This window comes from Silene latifolia, chromosome X, assembly GCF_048544455.1.
Source record: "Silene latifolia isolate original U9 population chromosome X, ASM4854445v1, whole genome shotgun sequence".
NCBI lineage: Eukaryota > Viridiplantae > Streptophyta > Magnoliopsida > Caryophyllales > Caryophyllaceae > Silene > Silene latifolia.
Genome location: NC_133537.1, coordinates 78,162,659 through 78,174,802, shown reverse-complemented (window position 1 = coordinate 78,174,802; position 12,144 = coordinate 78,162,659).

Sequence of the window (12,144 nt, the reverse complement as noted above, 5' to 3'; positions counted from 1 at the left end):
AAATGAATTTCATTTGATTGAATTATAATAATGTATCGAATAATTAATAATTAAATTATAATAATTACTTGTCTAGGTGACGGAGTTGTGAGAAGCTATGTTAATTGAATTTCTCTTTACTCGGATTGCTTTTATGATGGGAGTTGCTTGCCAGGTAGGGATAAATCCTACTCAACTTTTACTCGATAATGTTGTTGGATGAATTATCAGTTGTGAAGTATATGTCATTGGTTTATATTGTGGTTGTTGGTTATCTAATGGCGTAATTATTGGATACCTCAGACTCGTTCTGAGATGATTAGTATTGTTGTTGATCATGGCCTTTGTGGTGGATACCTCAACTTCGGTTGGGATGGTGGATACCTCAACTTCGGTTGGGATGGTGGATACCTCAACTTTGGTTGGGATGGTGGATACTTCAACTTCGGTTGGAATGATGTAAAGTGAGAACGTTGTTAAGGGAGGTGTGATAAGTAAAAGGATGGAGTACGTTGTCAGGGGGTTATGCAATGTAAAAAGGAAATTTGATTGTTATCGTATGTTTTTGTTGTTAGTATTTATTCCTACTGAACCATTGGTTGACGTGTTTGCTTCTGTGTCAAAATAAAATTGATGCCTGCTATAATTGATGGCATCCTGTGGTGAACCATTTAATATTTCCGGTTAAATGGGGAGCAGATTTAAATAGCAGGTTTTGAGTTAGCTCGATATGGGGAGCTTGGGCGTGTGAGCTTTCGGACCTGCAGGAGTCTATATCACAAATGTAGTTATATCACTTATTTAATTTCCGCTGCGAGTTGTATTTATTTTTACATTAAGTTCTAGTTGATTAAAAATTGTAAGACATATGTAATCATTAATGTTTTTATTTAAAGTACTTTGGTGAGTTCGACTTTGTTATCTACTACCTCGGGAAACCGAGATGGTAACAGTCCTATTTATTTGGGAATGTCTAGCTAAAGGCTCCTGAATAAATGGGGGTGTTACAAAGTGGTATCAGAGCAAAACGATCCTCAGGCCTAACCAAGGAACAATAATGAATGTAGGATGTGTCTAATAAAATGAACCCCGAGTAGAAACTGTTAGGAGCTCCTCTTAGTACGGTTAAGAAGGAACCCCTTAATTCGTACCTTGGCCCTTCCATTTTTGAACCGGTTACCTCGAGAGATAATTAAGAGTGGGGTAAATTAAAATAAATGTTTAGTATTTCTTAGGATCCATTGTTGACTTGGAGGTGTATTTATTGATTGGATGTGTATTGTTGATGACCAAGGTTACGAGACGTAACCTTGATTTTAAGGAGGATGAGATGGATAAAATAACGATGAGATGTTGAAATCATGAGCATGAAAGTAATTGTTGAATTTATATTGATTATTTGATTATAGTAGTATCATGTCTAGCGATATGCGGTTATATGAATCCCGAAACCATGTTATTTACAATATTATTGGATGATTGGATTTGTGATAGCAATACTTTAGAATAGATGCATAGTGGTGTATGAATATTTTATGACCAAGTTGTGTTACTAAAAGTATAGGGGGGGTGTTAGTAAGAATTTGTCAGTTCGTAAAATGGATGTGGAAGCATGACCTTATTTAGCAGATTTTAACCCTATTTGATTTAGCTGCCATTTGACTTCTGTAAATCGTCTAAGGTTGAAAATTTTAAGAGTGGTAACCATGTGAGTTAAGTTTCCAATGTCGTTGGTCTCGTGTTAAAAAGATTTATGGTTTAGGAGAAATAAATATTTTTATAGACAGTGGTCAGAATGTTTCTGTACAGTAAAGTTTTCGACAAACGAATTTGTAAAATTTCCCATTTAATTTGTACTTAATATTTTTACCTAATTCCAACTCCACTGTTTAAAAGACTCAAATATGTTTTCAAATTGATAAGTGACGTTGTAAGGTGAATTATTGACAATTAATAGTGATTTTTACAAGTTGACCTAAGTTTTGACTTGTAGCTGATCTGTTTTGGGAGGCTGTAGTGGTGGTTTAGATGGGCGAGTGGAAGGTGGCAACACCCATGGAACCACCATGGACCAGTGGTGACAACCGTGGTGTCCTGGTGGCGGTGTGGTTGTGCTTTGTTGTGATGGAAACCGTGTTGTATAGAATTGTTGTTGTTGTCGTTGGTTGTTGTCGTTGGTTGTTGTCGTTGGTTGATTGGTGGTCTTGGGTGGTGTCAATAGTGGCGTGTGGTGGTGTCAATAGTGGCGTGTGGTGGTGTCAATGGTGTCGTGGTTGTGGGGTGTGTCGTGTGGTGTGTTGTTGAGAGTGTCGGGTTTTCGGTATTTGGTATTCATGCTTGTGGGTGCTAGGGCGTGAGTTTGGGGGCGGTTGGAGGTGGCTGAAGCTGGTGTTGGGGCGTGTTTGGGTGGCTGGATGTGGAGGCTAACGGTGGGGTAGGTGTCAGAGGTGGTTGTGTCGGGTTTGGGTGTAATAAAACGGGTTGTTTGGGTGTATGTGTGGGTGTTGGTGATGGGTGTTACACGGGGTAATGGGGGAATTTGTCGTGGGTTACATGGGTGTTTTGGGTTGATTAGTTGATTTGTTTAAAGACGGGTTTTACGTAATAATAATAATTCATACGGAGATAATTAATATAAATGAATTATATTGATTAAATTAATATAATGATTAATTGAATAATTAATAATTAAGTTATAAATATTATTATTTGTATTAGGTGACGGTTTTATTGAGGAACTTTATTTGTTGATTGGATTTCATAGTTGGAGTGCGTAATTGGAGTATTTGCTTGCCAGGTAGGATTACAACTCAAGTTGTCTTGCTATTTATTTGATAAGAGGAATTGTGAAACTGTGTGGATAATTGCCATTGGATGAATTGTCGGATGTGAATTATATGTCATGGAATTATATTTTGGTTATTGGTTTATTCATATTGTTTCTTGGATACCTCAGATTCGGTCTGAGACGAGTTATGGTTATTGTTAGTATTACATATCTTTGAGTGGATACCTCAGCCTCGTGTTGAGACGGGTTATTGTTATTGTATTGTTATTGCTATATATCGTAATTGTTGGATACCTCAGTTTTATACTGGGATACTGGATACCTCAACTTCGGTTGGGATGGTGGATACTTCAACTTCGGTTAGAATGATGGATACCCCGGGCCAGGGATTGGCGGGATGAATGGGTGTTTCGGCTGATGAGATCAATTGTATTGGCATTATATATCATATCATTTCCCTTTGACTTGTTGTTGGTTATTCCTACTCAACCTCGTGGTTGACAGTGTATTCGTGAACACCTGCGGTGAACCGTTTTATGGGGAGCAGATTTGACATGTACTAAAGATTAGCTGACTTGGGAGGATTGGATGAGAGCTTGACTTGGACCATAGTTGAAGTCCAGATCACATAGAATAATTATATCACTTTATTTATTTCCGCTGCGAATTGTAAATGTTTTTATATTAAGTTTTAGTGGGTTAAGTTGTAATAAACATGTAATCATTAAGTTTTTAATATAAAGTACTTTGGTGAGTTGGACTTTGTTATTCACTCCCTCGGGAAACCGAGATGGTAACAGTCCTATTTATTTGGGAATGTCTAGCTAAAGGCTCCTGAATAAATGAAGGTGTTACAAAGTGGTATCAGAGCAAAACGATCATCAGGCCTAACCAATGAACCTAATAATGAATATAGGATGTGTCTAATAAAATGAACCCGGGTAGAAACTGTTAGGAGCCCTTTTTGCCTTAGGATGAGAAGGTACCCTCACTTCGAACCCCGGCCCTTCCAGTTTTGAACCGGTTACCTCGAGAGATAACTAAGAGCGGGGAAAATTAAAATAAATATTGAGTATCTCTTAGGATTCATTGTTGACTTGAAGGTGTATTGTTTTTTTTTTATTGGATGTGTATTGTTGATGACCAATGTTATGGGACGTAACCTTGATTTTAAGGAGGACGGGATGGATAAAATAATGATGTGATGTTGAATTGTTTTGATCATAAGCATGAAAGTCATTACAAATTGATATTGATTATGTGGTTGGATGTTGTGTGATAGTAGTATCATGTCTAGTGATATGCGGTTGTGTGAATCCTAAAGCCATGTTATTTAAAATATATTATAAAATGATTAAGCTTGTGATATGAATGCTTTAGAGTATATACTAGTCGTGTGTGAAAGTTTATTGACCAAGTTGTGTTGATATAGAAGTAGGAGGGTGTTAATAAGGGCTTGTGACCTAGTAAAAAGGAACCTAGAGCTGAACTTTATTTCGTCAAATTTTAGCCCTATTTGATTTAGTTTCCATTTCACCTCCGTTTATCATACAGGGTTGATATTTTTATGAGTGATAACCCAGTGAGTTAGATTACCAATGCCATTGGTCTCATGTTTAAAAGTTTTATGGGTTGGGAGAAATAAATAATTTAGTGGACAGTGGTCAGAAAGTTCTTGTACGGTGAAGTTTTCGACAAACGATTTTGTAAAATTTCTCATTTAATTTGTACTTAATATTTTTACCTAATTTCAACTCCACTATTTAAAGGACTCAAATATATTTTCAAATTGGTAAGCCACGTTATAAGGTGAATGTTGACAATTAATAGTGATTTTTACAAGTTGACCTAAAATTTTTAACTTTTTGCTGATCGGTTTTGTTTCGACCCACTGAATTGTAAAAATCTTTATAAAATTGATTATTCGAGATTTGGACTTGATTCTTTTTTCTCATGCTTTAAAAACTCTTTATATTCTCTGGAAAATATGAAAAATAAACGTGGAATGTAATGGTTATTTAATGGTGAATTTTGAAAGTTACAGCTTGACCTTAATTTTCGAAAACGTGAGTTGCACAAAAAAAAATTAGTGTAAATGTTTTCTCAAATCTTAACCTATGTTAGTTGAGAGATATGAGTGGATATGGGGGACCTAACGGGTAGAATTGACCACACCTTATCTTTGTAAGTATAGAATATTTAAAATGTTAAGTCATCTTTACTCGGGTAGAAACTTATGTTGTATTGTTTTACTTTTATAGAACTATGCCTCCAAAGAGATCTACACCTACACCCTCTACCATGTCCCAAGAGGAGATTGACCGTTTGATATCTATGAATGAGGCTTTGACTGCGGCTCTGAAGGCTAAAGGGTCAGTTCAGGATCCAGCAAAGATGAGTGCTAATATTGCAAGACATAACCCGAAGAAGTACGATGGATTAGGTGAACCATCCTTACTAGGAGATTGGCATAGGGAGTTTAATAACCTTTTTTAGTTACTAGGTTGTCTTGCGGAGCTGTAAGTAGACCAAGCTGCTTACTATTTGAGGGGAAAACCGGGTTTGTGGTGGAATCTTAATAAGGAGGGCATAAGGGAAGCTTGGATGGAGAGTGAAGAACCTTTTATCTCTTAGAGGGGTTTCAAGGAGAATATGAGAGCTGTATTTGTACCAGAACATATTAGGAGTAAGATGAGAGCTGAATTTGATTCTTTCAAGATGACTGAGGAGATGACAGTAGAGACTTATTATAATAGGTTTATGGAATTGTCAGAATATGTAGCTGATTTGAATTTTAGTGATGAGATGTTGGCACTTAGATTTGAAAAAGGATTAACAACCACTATTAAGAAGAGGCTTGCATTGGTCGACCAAGTACCATGGATGATGTTTACCAGCGAGCTTGGCACGCAGAGAGGATTGCTGACATGTTACAGGAAGAGAAGAAGGAGAGGAAAGAGAAGGGTGAGAAAAGAAAGTCAGAAACTACGAGTAGGAGTGCAGGAGATGGCAAGAAGTAGAATATAAACCAGTTTCGGTCCTATGCCTCAGAAGGAGTATTGTTAGGGGGGAATTACAGCGGTGGAGGACAATCCAATTTTAGTACGCCATGTTTAAGTAGATGTTTCAGGTGTGGAAAAGTGGGTCATAAGGCCGTGTCTTGCAGGGTATTTAGGGGTAATCAAAGTAACAGTTCTGGAAACAAAAATAGCGATTATGGAGTGCGAAACCAAGGGCTTTATCAAACCCCAATGTCAAGTATTGGAAGTAATAGGAATCCGGGACAGTGGACTAATCACAGAAGCTATAGCAATAGGCAAGGCAAAGGAGTTGATCAGAGTAATGGTGGGAAGACATTTGGAACAGCTAGCACCGTACAAGGGAGTGGGGAGAAGAGTAACTAGTGTTTATTAGGAGGAGTAGAGTCTTATCCTTTATATAAGTGTTAAGTTGTTAGTAGTTTAATAAAGTAGTCGTAGTTCCGAAACTTCGGGACGAAGTTTATTTTTAGGGGGGGGGGGGAGGATGTGACACCTCGTGTTTTGAGTTTATTTTGTGATACATTTTCATGTTTTGAATTAGTTTTTTGATACATTTTGATAAATATGATATGGTTTGATAATGGTTAAGTAAGTTAATTATGTTGCAATGATCATAAGTGGAATGAGGCTCAGTTGTGCAGATGTTTGTAAATGTTATTGTAGTAGTTATGGGCGAACTTCGGGACGAAGTTCATTTTAAGGGGGGAAGACTGTAATACCCCGTATTTTAATTATATTTTATAAATCATATTTTATAAGTTATATTCATTATTAATATAATAATATAATAATGAGTCGGGATGACAATCGAGTGATAACAATAACAATATATGATAATTCATAGAATAATAATAATAATAATACTTGATAAATATGTTATAATAATAATAATAATAATAATAATAATAATAATAATAATAATAATAATAATAATAATAATAATAATAATAATAATAATAATAATAATAATAATAATAATAATAATAATAATAATAATAATAATAATAATAATAATAATAATAATAATAATAATAATAATAATAATAATAATAATAATAATAATAATAATAATAATAATAATAATAATAATAATAATAATAATAATAATAATAATAATAATAGTGATACTACTACTACTACTACTACTACTACTACTACTACTACTACTACTACTACTACTACTAATAATAATAATAATAATAATTATTATAATTATAATTATAATTATAATTATAATAATAATAATAATAATAATAATAATAATAATAATAATAATAATAATAATAATAATAATAATAATAATAAAAATAAAAATAAAAATAATAATAATAATAATAATAATAATAATAATAACAATAATAACAATAATAACAATAATAACAATAATAACAACAATAACAACAATAATAATAACAATAATAACAATAATAACAATAATAACAACAATAACAACAATAATAACAATAATAACAATAATAACATAACAAACATAACAATAATAACAATAATAACAACAATAATAATAATAATAATAATAATAATAATAATAATAATAATAATAATAATAATAATAATAATAATAATAATAATAATAATAATAATAATAATAATAATAATAATAATAATAATAATAATAATAATAATAATAATAATAATAATAATAATAATAATAATAATAATAATAATAATAATAATAATAATAATAATAATAATAATAATAATAATAATAATAATAATAATAATAATAATAATAATAATAATAATAATAATAATAATAATAATATATAATATGGTAGTTTCCTAATGTCGCTCTATAAGACCTAGCTTATCACTATAAATAGATGGCATGACCTAATAAGAAAGCTTATTTTCACATAAAGGCATAATAATTCACATAAGAGAAAAGAGAAGGAACAACTAGTTAGGAGATCGTCACAAGGTAATTTTCTAATCGTCTCATGACATACTCACCTTAAGACTAATATAACTCGTTAAATAGACAACCGTTGACCGACCCGAGACCATGACATTGACCATGGGACACCAGAAATTGACCGGGCCCAACGTTGACCACCTTTGACCGACGGGAAGGGGTTGTTTTCCGGGTGTTTTCAAGGGTGGTTTGAAGGGTGTGTACTATATGTTTATACGGAATTCGACCCTTATTTGGACCCGACTTGGTCTGGGTATGGTTGGGTTGTGACCAGGGGTCAGCGTCGATCTCATGGGTGGCGTCGTGGTGACCGTCGGTGGTGGTTTGTGGTGGTGGCGGCCGGAAAAACGTGAAACAGGGGAGGGGGTATTGTTACTGCTGCTGTCGGTTTTGGGAGGCTGTAGTGGTGGTTTAGATGGGCGAGTGGAAGGTGGTAACACCCATGGAACCACCATAGACCAGTGGTGACAACCGTGGTGTCCTGGTGGCGGTGTGGTTGTGCTTTGTTGTGATGGAAACCGTGTTGTATAGAATTGTTGTTGTTGTCCTTGGTTGTTGTCGTTGGTTGATTGGTGGTGCTGGGTGGTTTCAATAGTGTCGTGTGGTGGTGTCAATAGTGGCGTGTGGTGGTGTCAATGGTGTCGTGGTTGTGGGGTGTGTCGTGTGGTGTGTTGTTGTGAGTGTCGGGTTTTCGGTATTTGGTATTCATGCTTGTGGGAGCTAGGGCATGAGTTTGGGGGCGGTTGGAGGTGGCTGAAGCTGGTGTTGGGGCGTGTTTGGGTGGCTGGATGTGGAGGCTCACGGTGGCGCAGGTGTCAGAGATTGTTGTGTCGGGTTTGGGTGTAATAAAACGGGTTGTTTGGGTGTATGTGTGGGTGTTGGTGATGGGTGTTACACGGGTAATGGGGGAATTTGTCGTGGGTTACATGGGTGTTTTGGGTTGATTAGTTGATTTGTTTAAAGACGGGTTTTACGTAATAATAATAAATCATACGGAGATAATTAATATAAATGAATTATATTGATTATATTAATATAATGATAATTTGAATAATTAATAATTAAGTTATAAATATTATTATTTGTATTAGGTGACGTTTTTATTGAGGAACTTTATTTGTTGATTGGATTGCATAATTGGAGTGCGTAATTGGAGTATTTGCTTGCCAGGTAGGATTACTACTCAACTTGTCTTGCTATTTATTTGATAAGAGGAATTGTGAAACTGTGTGGATAATTGCCATTGGATGAATTGTCGGATGTGAATTATATGTCATGGAATTATATTTTGGTTATTGGTTTATTCATATTGTTTATTGGATACCTCAGATTCGGTCTGAGACGAGTTATGGTTATTGTTAGTATTACATATCTTTGAGTGGATACCTCAGCCTCTTGTTGAGACGGGTTATTGTTATTGTATTGTTATTGCTATATATCGTAATTGTTGGATACCTCAGTTTTATACTGGGATGCTGGATACCTCAACTTCGGTTGGGATGGTGGATACTTCAACTTCGGTTGGAATGATGGCCGGGCCAGGGATTGGCGGGATGAATGGGTGTTTCGGGTGATGAACTCAATTGCATTGGCATTATATATCATATCATTTCCCTTTGACTTGTTGTTGGTTATTCCTACTCAACCTTGTGGTTAACAGTGTATTCGTGAACACCTGCGGTGAATCGTTTTATGGGGAGCAGATTTGACAGGTACTAAAGATTAGCTGACTTTGGAGCATTGGATGAGAGCTTGACTTGGACCATAGTTGAAGTCTAGATCATATAGAATAATTATATCACTTTATTTATTTCCGTTGCGAATTGTAAAAGTTTTTATATTAAGTTTTAGTGGGTTAAGTTGTAATAAACATGTAATCATTAAGTTTTTAATATAAAGTACTTCGGTGAGTTGGACTTTGTTATTCACTCCCTCGGGAAACCGAGATGGTAACAGTCCTATTTATTTGGGAATGTCTAGCTAAAGGCTCCTGAATAAATGGGGGTGTTACAGGTCATCTTCGATTTTCCTTCCACACCTTGTCAATTCTTTGAAAGTGCTAAAGTTTTGATACTTCAATACATCACGGTAGACGGGTCGGAGATTCTTCACAAGCTTATCTACCATTTTTGTTTCTTCGGGTATCCTGGCTATCTTTACTCTTTCTGCACACCATCGGGCCAGGAAATCGGTGAACCCTTCCTTTTCATTTTGAGTCATAACTTCCAGAGTCCTCATAGTGGTTTGGATTTCTGTGTTATCAGCATAATGTTTCCAAAATTCCACGGTGATGTCCTCAAACGTGGGGTAGTTCTTCAGTTCAAGGTTATAGAACAAGGCCCTTAGGTGTTCCCTTAAAGACTGAGCAAAGATGGTAGAGAGCATACTTGTAGGTACACCTTTCAGGGCAAGGTGTTCTTTGTAGGACCGAATGTGTTGGAGAGGGTCCTCCGTTCCTTTAAACTTTGAGATGTCAATGAGCACAAAGTTCTTAGGGAGTTCATCTTGGACTGGGGCATAGGTCCTATAGATCTCGTAATGGATGCTCTTCCCCTGAGAGAGCTTCAGTTGATCCTCAAAAAGCTTGAACCGTTTTTCTAATTCGGTTATTTCTGGTGGGGTAGGCACACTGTTTTCCCCATTGATCTTAGCCTCAATGATTCCCAATCGAGTCATCATCAACTCCAAAGTTTCACCCAACTTAGTGACGGCGGCTTCCATTGCTTTTCTTTCACCCAACTCAAAATCCCCTTCACAAATAAGGACTCGACTCATAGACTTGACCTTTGACTCAAACTTGACTCAAAGACGGAACTAGACCAAGGAAATGAGCTAAGTGGCTCACTTGTAAGGGGTCACATGGGAGAGGGATCCGGACCTAACAAGGGCTATGACTCGACACAACTAACTTCTTGACTTGGACTTGACATCGACTTGGCGTGACTAACCCGTGATTGAACCAAACATGATTCATGGGCTCATGAAAAACGTCCTAAGTGGTCTTAGGATGGACGTTTTGGTGGTTTGACTTTGACCGAATGGTCGACACGCTTGACTTAGACCTAAGAGGTGACTTGGGTGACCCACTAGGGTCGTGTACTTGACACGATTCACTTGAATCCTTAACATGATTAGACTTGACTCGAAACATATTCTATGCTCGGGAATGGTGAGAAATGTAACACCCACCATTTTAATAAATCTCATTTATTTGATTTTCGTTAAAGAGGTTTATTTTTATTTCTTTTTATACTAATTTTGGTTTAATGTTTTATTTAACACCATTTTTATTAATTTTAGTCCTATTTTATAAATGGACCGACTTTTAATTATATGTCACATTTTTATAAAATGGGAAAACGATTCTGGTTCATCACCTTTTTGGATAGTGTTAATAGTAATTTTAATACAAAGCATTTTATACACCTTGTATTTATTAAAACTTATAAGATAACTTTTTTTTTATATATCTTACCTTTTATTTTTTTTTTTTTTTTATTTAGAATGAGAAGATATTTTTGGTTGTTTAAACAACTATTTTAACTGATCAACCTATAACTTTTAAGGAGACTTTATTTCTCATTTTTATCTCTTTTAAACTCTACCTTTTGTCTAGATTCATTAGGTTTTATTCTAGCAAACAAAAAAAGGGAGAAACCAAAAGCTCATCCTCATCCTCATGCCGCAATGTTTCTTTTGCGAAAAATATTTACGTACGTGCTTGCTTACTAGGTTCTTTATTTTCGGCGTAACGAATTTTTACGTACGTGCTTACCTTCTTGCTTCTCCATTTTCATACGTTTTTACGATTCTACGTACGTGCTTGTCTTCTTCCTTCTTTATTTCGACCCATCTACAACTTCGGTTAATTTTCTTTTCCCTAATTTAATTCAAATTTGTTTTTGATCGGAGTGGACGATTAATTGGTGCGCAATATTGATTAGAGGCATGGATTCAGTTGATTTTTGTGTTCGTTGTCAAGACTATCTAGATTCAAAAGGATACTTATGACGAATCTCTTGTCGACTCGGATAGCGAATTGAGGTAACTTCGACGTTACTCGGTATTACATCGATTTAATTGTTGTAGTTGTATGTATTATTGGATTTTTAATGTTTTATGATGATTTATTGATACATATGATTTTCGAAACCTTTAGTTTCTGATCTTTTGATATCCATAATTTATTTTGACTATGTATAATTTTATTTTGTCAATGGGGTATTTATTTTGGTTGATTTACAAGTTTTATGATCAAATCGATTGTTTTGATATTATGGTTTTAATAATTCGTTTTTATAATTTTAAACTGATGTAAATTATTTTTATGGAATTAATAGTTGATTTTAAGATACCATGAATTTTCGTGGTAATTATTTTGGAGTTTTAGTATTTATTCCGTA